At 47.4% G+C, this 12314-nt stretch overlaps 1 protein-coding gene across 4 annotated transcripts in view; it reads left to right on the top strand.

Annotated features, from left to right (window-relative positions):
* Window positions 1-12314, top strand: part of CAMK1 (calcium/calmodulin dependent protein kinase I) — a 94701-nt gene that overhangs the window by 29796 nt on the left and 52591 nt on the right. The gene's annotated exons all lie outside the window — the stretch shown is intronic.

The following is a 12314-nucleotide window of genomic DNA, read 5'->3' as shown; positions in this document are numbered from 1 at the left end:
GGGTAGGGATATAATGGTACAGTGAGCGTTGGGAGGGTAGGGATATAATGGTACAGTGAGCATTGGGAGGGTAGGGATATAATGGTACAGTGAGCATTGGGAGGGTAGGGATATAATGGTACAGTGAGCGTTGGGAGGGTAGGGATATAATGGTACAGTGAGACTTGTGGTATATTCCCAGGCTCTTGTTAGACTAGTGAGGATGTTCTGTTCTCACATACTTGTTTGTGCAGATACAGTCTCCCTACCAGCGCTTCCTGTGGCCTCAGCATTCTCTCTTCCTTCGGCTTCATAGCAAGGGGTCACAGGCCTCCATTTCTAACATCAGCCTGTTGCCTTGGTGACAGCGGTGATGTCGCCTGTTTAGGGATTTATAGCCCTGGTTTAAGGGCTCTCTGGAATGACTGGGGCGTTCTCTGTGTAAATAAATCAAGGGTGCTGACTCCCTTTGTGGTGCCATGAAACGTTACTGACTTAAAAGCAGGGTTCCACATTAAATTAAAAATGCTGAACAATAAAGTGACACTGAGGATGACCACACACTTCTTAATGTCCAAAAGCTTTACTGCTGAAAATCTCACTTGTGAGCACATTCATATGGCTCAGAAAGGCCTGTAGCCAAATCCGCCGCCCCATGGCACGTACATATGCCGGCCGACCCCCTTTCTGCCGCCCTCCTCCCGATTCGCAGTGTCAAATGACGCCGCGGGCGTCGTTCAAAGTGATGTCACACGGCGTCTCGTTGCCGTGGCATTGCGACGTTATGACGTCATTTGACGCCGCGACGTCACGTTGCCATGGCAATGAGACGCCGTGTGACACCACGTTGGGGACGTCTGCGGCGTCATTTGGCGCTGCGAATCGGAATGAGGAGGAGGGGCGGCAGAAAGGAGACAGCAAGGAGGCGCTCGGCATATGTAAGTGACTTCCCATCAGGCCGATAGGCCCGAGAGCGCTGCAAATGTATATGGGGCGGACATTTTTGCCACCCCCAGATGTTGCCCCCCTAGGACCAGGCTTAATGGGCCTAATGGAAATCTGCCACTGTCTGCAGCCCTGCTTTTCACCATTGTCTCTGAACATACAGTGCTTCCACTGCAGCCAGGGATGCTGTACTGCAGGGACCTGACAATTATTTTTGCCTTCCAATAAATAATTCCTCATATGGTTTTTAGAACAGCAATAGCCCCCCAGAAGTCTGTACAAGTTTATCCCAAATAATGTTAGTATTTTGCCCCCTGCTCTTTAAAAGAAAAAAAGGTGTGGTTATAAATCGTGTTTTTCCTGATCTCTAACTTTTGGCAGCACACTGGTGGAGCCTTTAGACTGCACTGGGCTGTAGGCAGAGCTCCATTTTAACCTCCCGGACACAATAGTTCAAACGCATATCTCCTGAACAAAGCATCAGCAATAAAAAAAAACTGCATTGGGAAAGGACAAGAAATCTCTTGAAGGAAGTAAGGACGGTTAACCCCTTAGCTGCCGGAGGAGTCTGGAATGCACGGCGGTTCCATATCATAATAAATGACACCGCTGCAGGAGAGACACTTGGCATCATTCTACAACGCACATCTTTCCTTCTCGCTCCGCAGCACTGTTTCGCTTAGCATTTGAGTTCCATTTCTCAGCAGACACCTCTCAGGCAGAGCTGGCAACGCCAGCCGGGCTCGGAAAGAGGGGGTTTTGGCATGGAACAGGCCTGCCGTGCAGATGTTGCCAATTGTAAAGGTCTCGAGCAGGCATCCACTGCCTCTCCCGTCCTGGTCCAGCTGTGCCAGACGAATCCTTCCAAAGCTGTTTATAGGGGGGGAGGGGGGGGGAAGAAAATGGCTAAAGCCCCAGTGTGGACGGAGGATGGAGGCGTAAGGTGACGTAAGGTTCTGGCTTCCATAGCAACTGCCATTGACTGCTTCCATATGCGCAGTTTCCCCGCTGAGGCAAGGATTCACTTTGGTAAACACAATCTCCAGCAGCTGGTTTTAGGGTGGACACCACAGATGTTTTTTTCCACCACGTTTATTTCCAAGGAGGCTCCTTTTAACGCCGTCGCTGACAGAAGTGGTGGCGACGCATTCAAACGGCCCCTTGTGCAGAGAAGGGGTTAATCCATTTGCGCCACATTTCTCATCCTTATTTTGTTAGGCTGCAGTTTTTGGTTTTGGGGGGTGGGGGGGTTGGAGAGAATGAACTCCTTCCCTATTCTCAAAATATTTCCCCTATGAGTACTGCGTTGCGTTTTTTAAACAGGGGAAGCATCCGGCCATCTTGTTGTATCCCAGTTTGCCAGAGACTTCACACACCGGGCAAGCTTTGATTTAGTTAGCGAGCCATTTGAGGAGTCATGGAGATGGTTGTGTATATTAGTGGTACTGAGTATCTGCTCCCTAGTACATGGGAGGACATTGTAGCTCCAGTGACCAGCGCAGCTCTGTTATTGATTCATTGGGCCGCTGCGGTGTGTCCTCCAGCTATGGGTGCCTTGTGAAGACATATGGAAATGTTTGTTGGAATGGATCCTTTAACTCTGGGGTCTTGTGAACCTTCAGCTTCTGTTAACCCTATGATTGCTGGTTTCAGGCCTGGGGGGGGGGCGGTCGATCACTTTAACAAGCACGCACAACTTCACATAGGGAATAAGCAGGAAGCTTCACCACTTGGTCAGTGTTACAAAACTGACCCTGATCTTCCTTATAAAGTGTGCGGCTTATTCTGTAGTATCCGAAGTGACCTTTCGGGGTGATTTGTGCTAAACCCCCTCCCCCCCCCCCCCCAACAATTGAAGTCAATAGGGAATTACAGTCGAAAATTTGAACAATATAGAATTATCCTGAATGGACTTATTCTATATACTGTACTTTGACCGAAAGTCTCCGTGGACTTCAACTGGGATTTTGGGCAGAGAACTGCCTGATCGGCAGCTTTGGCCGGTATAGAGTTGACCCCCCTTAATGTCCTTTAAATAACCCCTTCCATGCCAGGGCAGCACATTGCAGCACCGTGTACTGTACAGAGAAAATAACACACTTGAGTCGCAGGCTGTCCAATCATGTCCGAGTTGTGGAATATGTGCAGTTCTTGCAGCCCCCTGTTTTCAAATTGAGGAATCATTGATGTTATGTGCAATGTCTAAGGTCAGACCCAGTTTGGATCACAATTGTGTGTGTGTTAATATTAATGCTTCCCAAACCCCCAGCAAAGTCACACAGGTGCATGAAAACCCTTCTATAGAAACATCTAGACATGTCTTGTGATGACATAAAGCCGGTATATGTCAGGTGCGTGTCCCTGCTGAATAGTGATGATGTAACAACAATAATGGGTACTGTCCTCCTGAAGACAGGTGGTGGGTAGTACAAGCCCACCCACTAACAGTCTCATTGGCAGGTTCCCCTAAGTTGATAAGAGTACTCACATATCCTTGGTGTGGCTGACAGGCTGTGCAGCTTCCAATGATGATAGCAGAAGTGAAAAAATTGAGAGGAGGGCACAAACCAAATGGAGCAGGAAGGACCCAGAATCAAAAATAAATAAAAGGGTACTTTAATGTGTCATGAGACCCATCCAACGCGTTTCGAACGTCACAGCGTTCTTTATCAAGGATGAAGAACGCTGTGACGTTCGAAACGCGTTGGATGGGTCTCATGACACATTAAAGTACCCTTTTATTTATTTTTGATTCTGGGTCCTTCCTGGTCCATTTGGTTTTGCGCTCCTCTCAATTTTTTCACTATAACAATTGGTGAGACTGACTCCAAATGTGTGAGACTTGATGTTGGACGGGCAAAACTTTCTGGAAGTGGGGAACAACTTCTGTGATTGGTCGGCCCTTCCTCTGCCGTCCCACCATTGGTGCATTACACAGACTGGCCCCCTGGTCACCCCACCCTCAACAACCTGAGGCCCAGGTCAAGACTTTAGTTGAGGAGTCAGGACCCCGGGAGAGCTGATAGTGGCCCTGATAACTGGCTTTACCAGTCTTGGAAACGGAGGCCTGATATCCTAACTGTGGGTAGCACGAAAAGCAACACTCGTGGGATATAAAGTATCTCTCTAAAGTCCTAATTTGAGGATGAAATGCAGCATTGGTTCCAGATCGGGGGGCGGAAGAGACATGTAGAAGTGTGTTTAGAACCCCCCACAATGTGAGAGAATAGGCAAAGAAAGGATTTTGTCTTCTTGCTCTCCGATTAAATTACAGCCAGTGCCCCCTACTCAGAGTTGTGGGGTAATGTACTGCTAACAATGCAGTAACCTTCATTTCAGTGAATGGAAGTTAATGCACCAGGAATTCCCTCCCTGACAGGGGGACTTGCTAGTGCTAACTATTGCTTCGTCATGCATTCGAGGCAGTGCTGAAGCGGTTAACTGTATGTTCCCCTGCTTCTTGCTATTTATTAAATAGGGGCCAGTGTATGTCCCTCCCCCCGCCATCCCCCCACATAAAATAATAATCGGGGGGCTGTTTAATCCGTTTAGGAGAGGGGCCTGCAATGCATTGCTCCTCTGCCAGGGAATGTGTTAATGGCACTGCAACGTTAAGGCCGGGGTGCTAGAGAGCTGGGTGACCCGGAGGCGCTGAAAGGGTTAATGGGTTTCAGTGATGGGCAAGGTTCCAGTGTCACAGAGAGCAGCACTTCTAATCTGTGGCTCTCACTTCTGCTTTCTGCTGGGTGACACAGGAAGGTTGAGGGGGTGGAGGGGGTGGGGAAACAAAGGGGTGGGGGGGGCGCATTTAACCCTTGCTCTGTTGCTCTGTGTGTGTCTCTACCAGTTAGGACAGCCTGGAAGAGGGAGGGGGTGTGTGTGTGTGGTGTGTGTGTGTGTGTGTGTGTGTGTGTGTGTGTGTGTGTGTGTGTGTGTGTGTGTGTGTGTGTGTGTGTGTGTGTGTGTGTGTGTGTGCGTGTGCGTGTGTGTGTCTTGGGTCCCTACGTATTCATTCTTCAAAAAAACCATTGCCCCAGATGTATTACAGAAAATAATACTATTACATTCACTCTGATATCCCTGATGCCTTTTTAATTTTATTTTTGTTAAAAAAAAAAATGCACCAAATTGGCAAATTTTTTATATAGATTTTTATTTTTTTATTTTTTACAAAGTTTGAACCAGAGGGTCTTCTGGAACGAAACCATGCTGTTTTTAGCTCCTGGAAATCCCCCTTATTCCTGAGATACTTGCCATTGTGGTTGCCGGTGGACAATTAAACGGTCGTCCAGTAGGAAGCCACAATATAATCCCACAGATGTTGCAGCTTCCTATTCTTTCACGGGTTTGGCAGCCATTTTAAATTCCCTAAAGGGGAACAAAACACTGGTAACTAAACCCTTCCGTTTTGCTAAAACTGTGGGGACCGAAGGATAAATCTAAAGTGTAAAAAAAAAAAAAAAACACTGGGCGGAGGGATCCCTGCTTAAATATGTTAATACATGTTTGTTTTTTTATATTAGGGAGAGTTTTGGTATAGCGTGCCCATTTATCTATTCATTATGGCGTCATGCCTTTCTGTAGATGTATGAAATAGTGTTTCATCAGGATAAGTAAATGTGTGAGGCGCTCGGCAGCGGATGGTCTGTCCTCCTGCTTGCGATGTTACACGGATAGCAGGCAGAGCGGTTTTTACAGGAAGCTGATCACACAATGTGGCTTTTTCTGATCTCCGTACATGCGGCAGAGAAGCCACGAGTTCTCACCACTTTGAACAAACATTTGGGCCAAACGTTCGGCGTTGGACAGAACACGTTTGTATGTTTCACAACCAATGCCTGCTGGTAACATGAGTTGATTCTATCACTTAAGTAGGGTTTGCCAGGGGTCCAGTATTGAACCGGACTGTCCTGTATTTGGACACGCTGTCCAGGAAAAAAATAGAGGTAGTACTGGACATGTATGTGTATACCGGTATTACCTCAATGGACATAGTGACCGGACTGGCTTGGGGGGGTCGTGGGATTTCCAGAATAGGGAGGGAGCCGGGCTGTTGCAAGGGGGCTGGGCAGCTTCTTCCATCCTGATTGGCTGCTGCTGGGTAATACAGACAATCAGGAGGAGGTGTCAGGAGCCTGGGGGTGGGGCCAAAGAGAGGAGGAAACCCCCATGGGAAACCCCATGAGAGCTGAGAGATCGAGAGGTGTGTGTGTCTCGAGCGTGTCTGTGTGTCTCGAGCGTGTCTGTGTGTCTCGAGCGTGTCTGTGTGTCTCGAGCGTGTCTGTGTGTCTTGAGCGTGTCTGTGTGTCTTGAGCGTGTCTGTGTGTCTTGAGTGTGTGTCTCGAGCGTGTATCTAGATGGAATAAAGGGAGACTTGCAGAATACAATGGAGCAAATACAGTATAGAGTTGGAGTAGCCAACTTCAGTCCTCAAGAGCAACCAACAGGTCAGGTTTTCAGGATATCCCTGTCTTCACTCAGCCATCTGTGCTGAAGCAGGGATGGCCTGAAAACCTGACATTTTTGGTTGCTCGTGACTGGAGTTGGCTACCCCTGGTACATATCATATTTGATGGGGGGTGAAGCGGAGTTTGCGTGTAAGTGCATAGGGTGCGAGGAGACGCCACTACCCTAATATATACAAATGCTGCACTGACGAGGTGAGATTGCAGGCGTGACTTGCACGTTGAGAGGGCTGGGGACTGATGAATGGTGGAGGTGGCGGGGGAGGTTTCAGATGTGTGAGTCCTGTAGAGACAAACAGAGCAGAGAGGAGACAGCCTTCAGCATAGCAAACTGGCAATTAGGGCTATGGGGGGCAAAGGGGGGGGGGTTATAGATATGATTTAACCACTTACTGACAAGGCTGCAGCAAAGGGGGTTCACTAAGACTGCTGTCTGCAGCAAACACACTGTTGTATCATCATTGAGACAATATCCAGTAGCAGTAGCTCCGGTTATGTAACTAAAGGCTTTCGCATGGTACACATGTTGAAGAGAGATCCATTTTAAACGCATTAGATTAGGAATATTTATATATTGGCCAGGGTTGGCCTTGCCAAGAACATTTAGTATGGAAAACAGTGCGCCCTACAATAAATATATCACTTGACACCCCATTAAGGCCTCCCACCCAAACACACTGCACTTCTAAAAGCACACTGTGATCCTGAAAGCATGGCATTAAGGGGAATATGTGAGCAGAGGCATGTCCCTATTATATACACAGAAATATAGGTGTGTCCAGATGTTACTGATGTGTTTATTATGTTGAGAATCTGGTTCACATCTGGACCCAACAAAGATGCCATTTAATTTGGACCTCTCTGATTATTAAGAGGTTAAAGCACCGGCTTCAGAAGTGGGACACACTTTATCCAATGGCATGTTCCTTGGGCTCTTAGTCGGGTTATCTCTCGTTTCTCAACCCAAGATTGGGCGGCCCTTACATTTATCGATGTTGTTCCATGCTGTCGATGTAATTATTGCTCTAGCAGGAATGGGAGATGGCAGCTCCTGTCTGGGATATTTCACAACTTTCAGCAAACGGGACACTTATCGGACAGCTGCTTCCTTATCAAAGGCACACATGACAAGCCCTAGGTGTGGAGAAACAGGAGGTCTGCGGAGTTTGTTGAGCAGGGCTTTAAATTTAGCAGTGCTGGGAAATTCCTGGGCTGTTTGGACGAATGGACAATGGAGATGGGGAGATGGGATTATCAGTCTACATGCTGTAGGTTCTAAAGTAGGGGCGGCCAACTCCAGTCCTCAAGGGCCACCAACAGGTCAGATTTACAGGATATTCCTGCTTCAGCACAGGTGGCTCAATCAGTGGCTCAGTCTCCCTGACCTGTTGGTAGCTCTTGAGGACCGAGTTTGCCAACTCTGTTCTAACGGATTCTACTGGTGCCTCTGAAGGTGTTTTTGAATATGGGATACAGATTTGATTCTCTTGTAAGCTGCCAATAACAATATAAATACTCTAGTGAGCAGACTCTGGAAGGACATTTTTCCTGTTGCTTCTTTGTGCATTTTTAGTGCTAGAGGGATTTACTTTATCTGCTAGTATCTAGTTACAAAGGAATCCAAAAGGAATTCTACTTATGTTTTTGGAAACAATGACTCCAGTGGAACAAACACATCTTAATTGGTCATAAATACCTTACCTGAAAGGACCAGTTCCTCTTACCCGTGTTTGTTTTTATTAGCCCCCCACCCCTCCCAGGTCCTCCTGAGCTAAACACCACTATTTTCAGCTCAGGGGACTCCCTGGTTCCTGAGATACATAACAGTGAAGTTACTGGGATTAAATGAGAAACAAAGCGACTGCCAAATCTCGGGCCAATAGGAAGCTGCATCCTCATCAGTTGTAGCTTCCTATTGGATGTACAGTTCTAAAGTGCAGGGAAATAGTTTCAGGCGAGGAGCATCCGGCTTGTGCAGCCGACACAACGTGGACAAATTCTTCAACATGCCGGTCTCCTCCAGGACAGAGGTACAGCAAGTACATCTCTACTCACAAGTTCCTGATGCAATTTTCCATTTAATGGGACAGTCAAGAGCAGAGGAGGAACAATGTTTCAGTTCCCATATGGACCTTTCATCATTCCTATTAGAAGCTACAAGTATGCACACTCAGCCAGGGACTAGAAATATACTGGACAATTAGAAGGTAAATGAGAACCAGAGAGATGGGGAACATACCAGGGAACGAAAGCAAGAAGAGTCAAAACAAAAGTCTATAGTGACTCAAATAGTAAAGGAAAGGGACATACAGGCATTAGGGGACTGATGGGATTGATGAATCGCTAAACTCAAACAAGGAAGGAAATGCATTTGTAGAAGTTGTATTTGTTACTGCTTTGCCCTAACGCTATTAGAACGGCTAAATTCCAACAATGTACAGGTTAGTAGTTTATTCGTCTCAAATAATATATTTAAAAAAACTGTGGAAGTCACGTGAATATATATGGAAACAAGAATCTTAAACTGATCCGGCGATGTAAGCAAGTGACAATCTTATCCCGCTCAGATAGTCTCCCAGCCTCGTTTTCTGGAGTCTCCGGCACAGCCTCGGAGCACATCGCGTATTCCACCTCCATGCTGGGATCACACTGAGACTTGGAACTCTGATAAGGTTCCCCTTACATAGACTCCCTGCTGCCATAGGAAATCATGGTAGATGAGGCCGTAACCTGAACACAGCGTGGATGCCGCACGGGAGCCAATCAGGATACGAGGGCTCGTCTGCATTGGCCAATCAGGGATGGAAGCGGGACGCAAGCGAGTTAAAGGAGTTGGAGGGAAATATGAACGGGCCATCGGGCGTAGCCCCTACCAGCGGGAGCTCAGCAACTTTCCCCGACTGGCAGGATTTTCCCCGCTGAGCTTGTCGCTGCAATGTCTGGGGGAATGGCCAAACCACTGTTCGGGTGGATGGCCCCCCGGCCCAATCTCCGCCCCAGCCACTCTCCCTTTGTTCCCTGCACCCCTCCTCCCCCTCCAGTCCCAGCAATTGCCAGGTCTCCGGACATGCGGGCTGCACAAAGGGGTTCTCAGCCCCACATGTCCAGAGACCTTGGCTATGCTTTACACTTTTACAGTGTGCACAATCAAATTTTTATACTTGGGTACAGTTTAATACACCCAGGAATAAAGAATTACAGTTACAGGGTATGATTGGTGCTACCGGGCATATTAAAGCAGGGTAGCTCCAGGATATTATGGCCAGGAGCCGGGCTTAACCTATATTATGCTGGTCCCTGGGCCCCTTTCCATCACAATGTGTATATATTCGAAGAACTCGCCGAAGCAAGTAAGAAGGTGACCTCCATATGAATCTCAGCGAGACCAAAGTGATGTTCAACAAATGTGTCAACTCTGCACAGATCAAGACAAATGGAATAGAACTAGAAGAAGTCGAAAACTATGTCTACCTTGGCCGGCATATAACAATGGATGGGAACTTTTTGGATGAAACAACGGGAGAATTATGATGGGATGGAGAAATTTGGAAGAAATAAGACAATCTTTCAATGAAACCTTCCACTGTGCCTCAAGAGGAATGTTTTCAACCAGTGTATTCTGCCCGTGCTCACGTACGGACGTGCGAAGATAATTCCGAAGCTTCAGATAATGCAAAGAAGTATGGAGAGATGTATGCCGGGTATTACCCGAAGAGACGGGAAAAAAGAATGAATGAGTTTGAAACCAAAGCATAGTCTGTGACATCATCACACGGGTGAAGAAATGGCAGTGGGTCAGACATAAGGCAGGAAGAAATGACCATTGTTGGGCAAAGCTGGAACTCTCCTGGATTCCAAGGGAGATTAAAAGTTCAAGACGACGACCAAAAGCAAGATGGGAGGATGACATCAGAAAAATTGTTGAAACAATGGGGACAAGAGAGGCTTAAAACCGCTGTACCTTGAAGATTATTGGGGAGGCTTCATCCAGCAGTTGGTCGACAAGGGCTGAAGATGATCTACATATCATTTTTCAGACCTGCTAAATAGCCTGCCTGCTATGAAACGCGTAGGGGGTATGTCCAGTGAGCGGTTGACTCCTGCGGGCTGTGAGCGGAGTGGGAGTAAGAACTGAGCGAGTGAAGGGAGGGGTTAGCAAGTGTATCCATCTCGGAGGTCTGGTGTCTTGCGAGCAATGTGCAAAGCCGAGCATTACAGAAGAGAGACGCGACCCGCCCTGCAGACGCACCCGGAGGCTGGGCGCATTTGAGTCCTGACTACATTGGGCGCTTTTGATGGTTGTTTGAGTGGGATACGAGATGTTTTTGGAATCATTTTATTGTTGATATTAAATATTATACTTTGGTGGTTGCGCTTTCTTTGTTTTGTAGATTTAACCGTGTCACTGCCAAAGGTGCCTGCCAAATAACAGAGTATAGTTCAGAATATCCTTTGGGATCAGGCAGAGGTAGAACCCGGATTAAATGGGGTCTTCCCTCTTATCTCACTCTATTTTTTTTAGCTTGTCGTTTTTAATCAGAGCTTGAATGTTTTCCCTATTTTATTTTTCTCTGCTCCTCTGCAGGTTAATTATCAATCAATAATGCTGTCTGTCTGTACCCCAGGGGTGCTCAACTCCAGTCCTGCAGCCGACCCCCCCCCCCCCCCCCAACAGGTCAGGTTTTCGGGATATCCCAGCTTTAGCACCGGTGGCTCAATCAGAGGCAGGGACTGATTGAGCCACCTATGCTGAAGCAGGGATTGATTGAGCCACCTGTGCTGAAGCAGGGATATCCTGAAAATGTGTTGGGGGGGGGGGGGGGAGACTGGAGTTGAGTACCCCTGCTCTACACATCTGCCAGGTTGCTAAGCAATCCGTTCATCGCAGCTATTACACCGGGTATCGGAAAAGAAAATTCCACTGCACATTGTAATAATTGTATACGTGTGCTCCCCCGCCTCTCCTATCTATATGGCATTAACCCTTCAACGCTGCTAAAGATGTTAAAGGAATATTATGTGGTTGAACACCTACTAAGAGACCGTACCTATCATACGGGTAAATAACCCTGTGAGTCTCATTTATTTTATTTCAATTGAGTTGCACTGATTAATAACCAAGACTTTACCATCAACGTGCCATATTTTGGTCCAGAACACCAACATCACGCTGTCTTTGGTCCACTGATATGAATATTTATAGGCTAATGCATGCTGGGGAATTTTGTGTGACTTTAACCGCCAGCCAAGAATGTCTCAACCGCCCCACCTTCGTGAACTTTGGCAAAGGTTCAGCTCCGGGGTCTCAAACTCAGTCCTCAAGGGCCACCAAAAGGCCAGCTTTTATGGATATCCCTGCTTCAGCACAGGTGGCTCAGTCTTTGACTGAATAGGATGACTTCCTATTAGGCGACCACGGACCCCATGTTTAGTGCACCAGCGCCAAAACTGTAAGCATCTTGGAAACAGGGGTTTTGCTTGGAGCTGGAAATAGCCCCGGTTCTGTACTGTACAAAAAACGAGGTTGAATTTTGGCCAGGATTGCTGCTTTCAAGGCGCGGCGCCATCATTTTTGGACTAGGTTTGAAGCAGGAAGTGTCCGGAGCGTCACCGTGTTCATTTCAGATCTGGCGTCCCTCTGCTTCCCGAGATACGTAACCATGGATGGTACCCCTGGTACTGTGCTCTCCACGTTGAAACAATATGGCGGTTTAAATGTAGTGCATCAGGCAAGCCAATAGGATGCCGTGACGACTTCTCATTGGCCCACATGATGCAGGAACCTTTAAACCTGCATGAAGAACGGGTTATGTATGTCGGGAAGCAGGTGGTCCCCTGGAGCTGAAATGAACGCGGTTCAGCTCCAGATACCACCTGCTTCCAACATTTCCATGAAATGCTCCTTCAATACATTTTCATTTCAGA

This window comes from Ascaphus truei, chromosome 17 (genome assembly GCF_040206685.1).
Source record: "Ascaphus truei isolate aAscTru1 chromosome 17, aAscTru1.hap1, whole genome shotgun sequence".
NCBI lineage: Eukaryota > Metazoa > Chordata > Amphibia > Anura > Ascaphidae > Ascaphus > Ascaphus truei.
The sequence above is the reverse complement of the archived record's forward strand: the minus strand, read 5'-3'. Positions and strand labels throughout refer to the sequence as shown.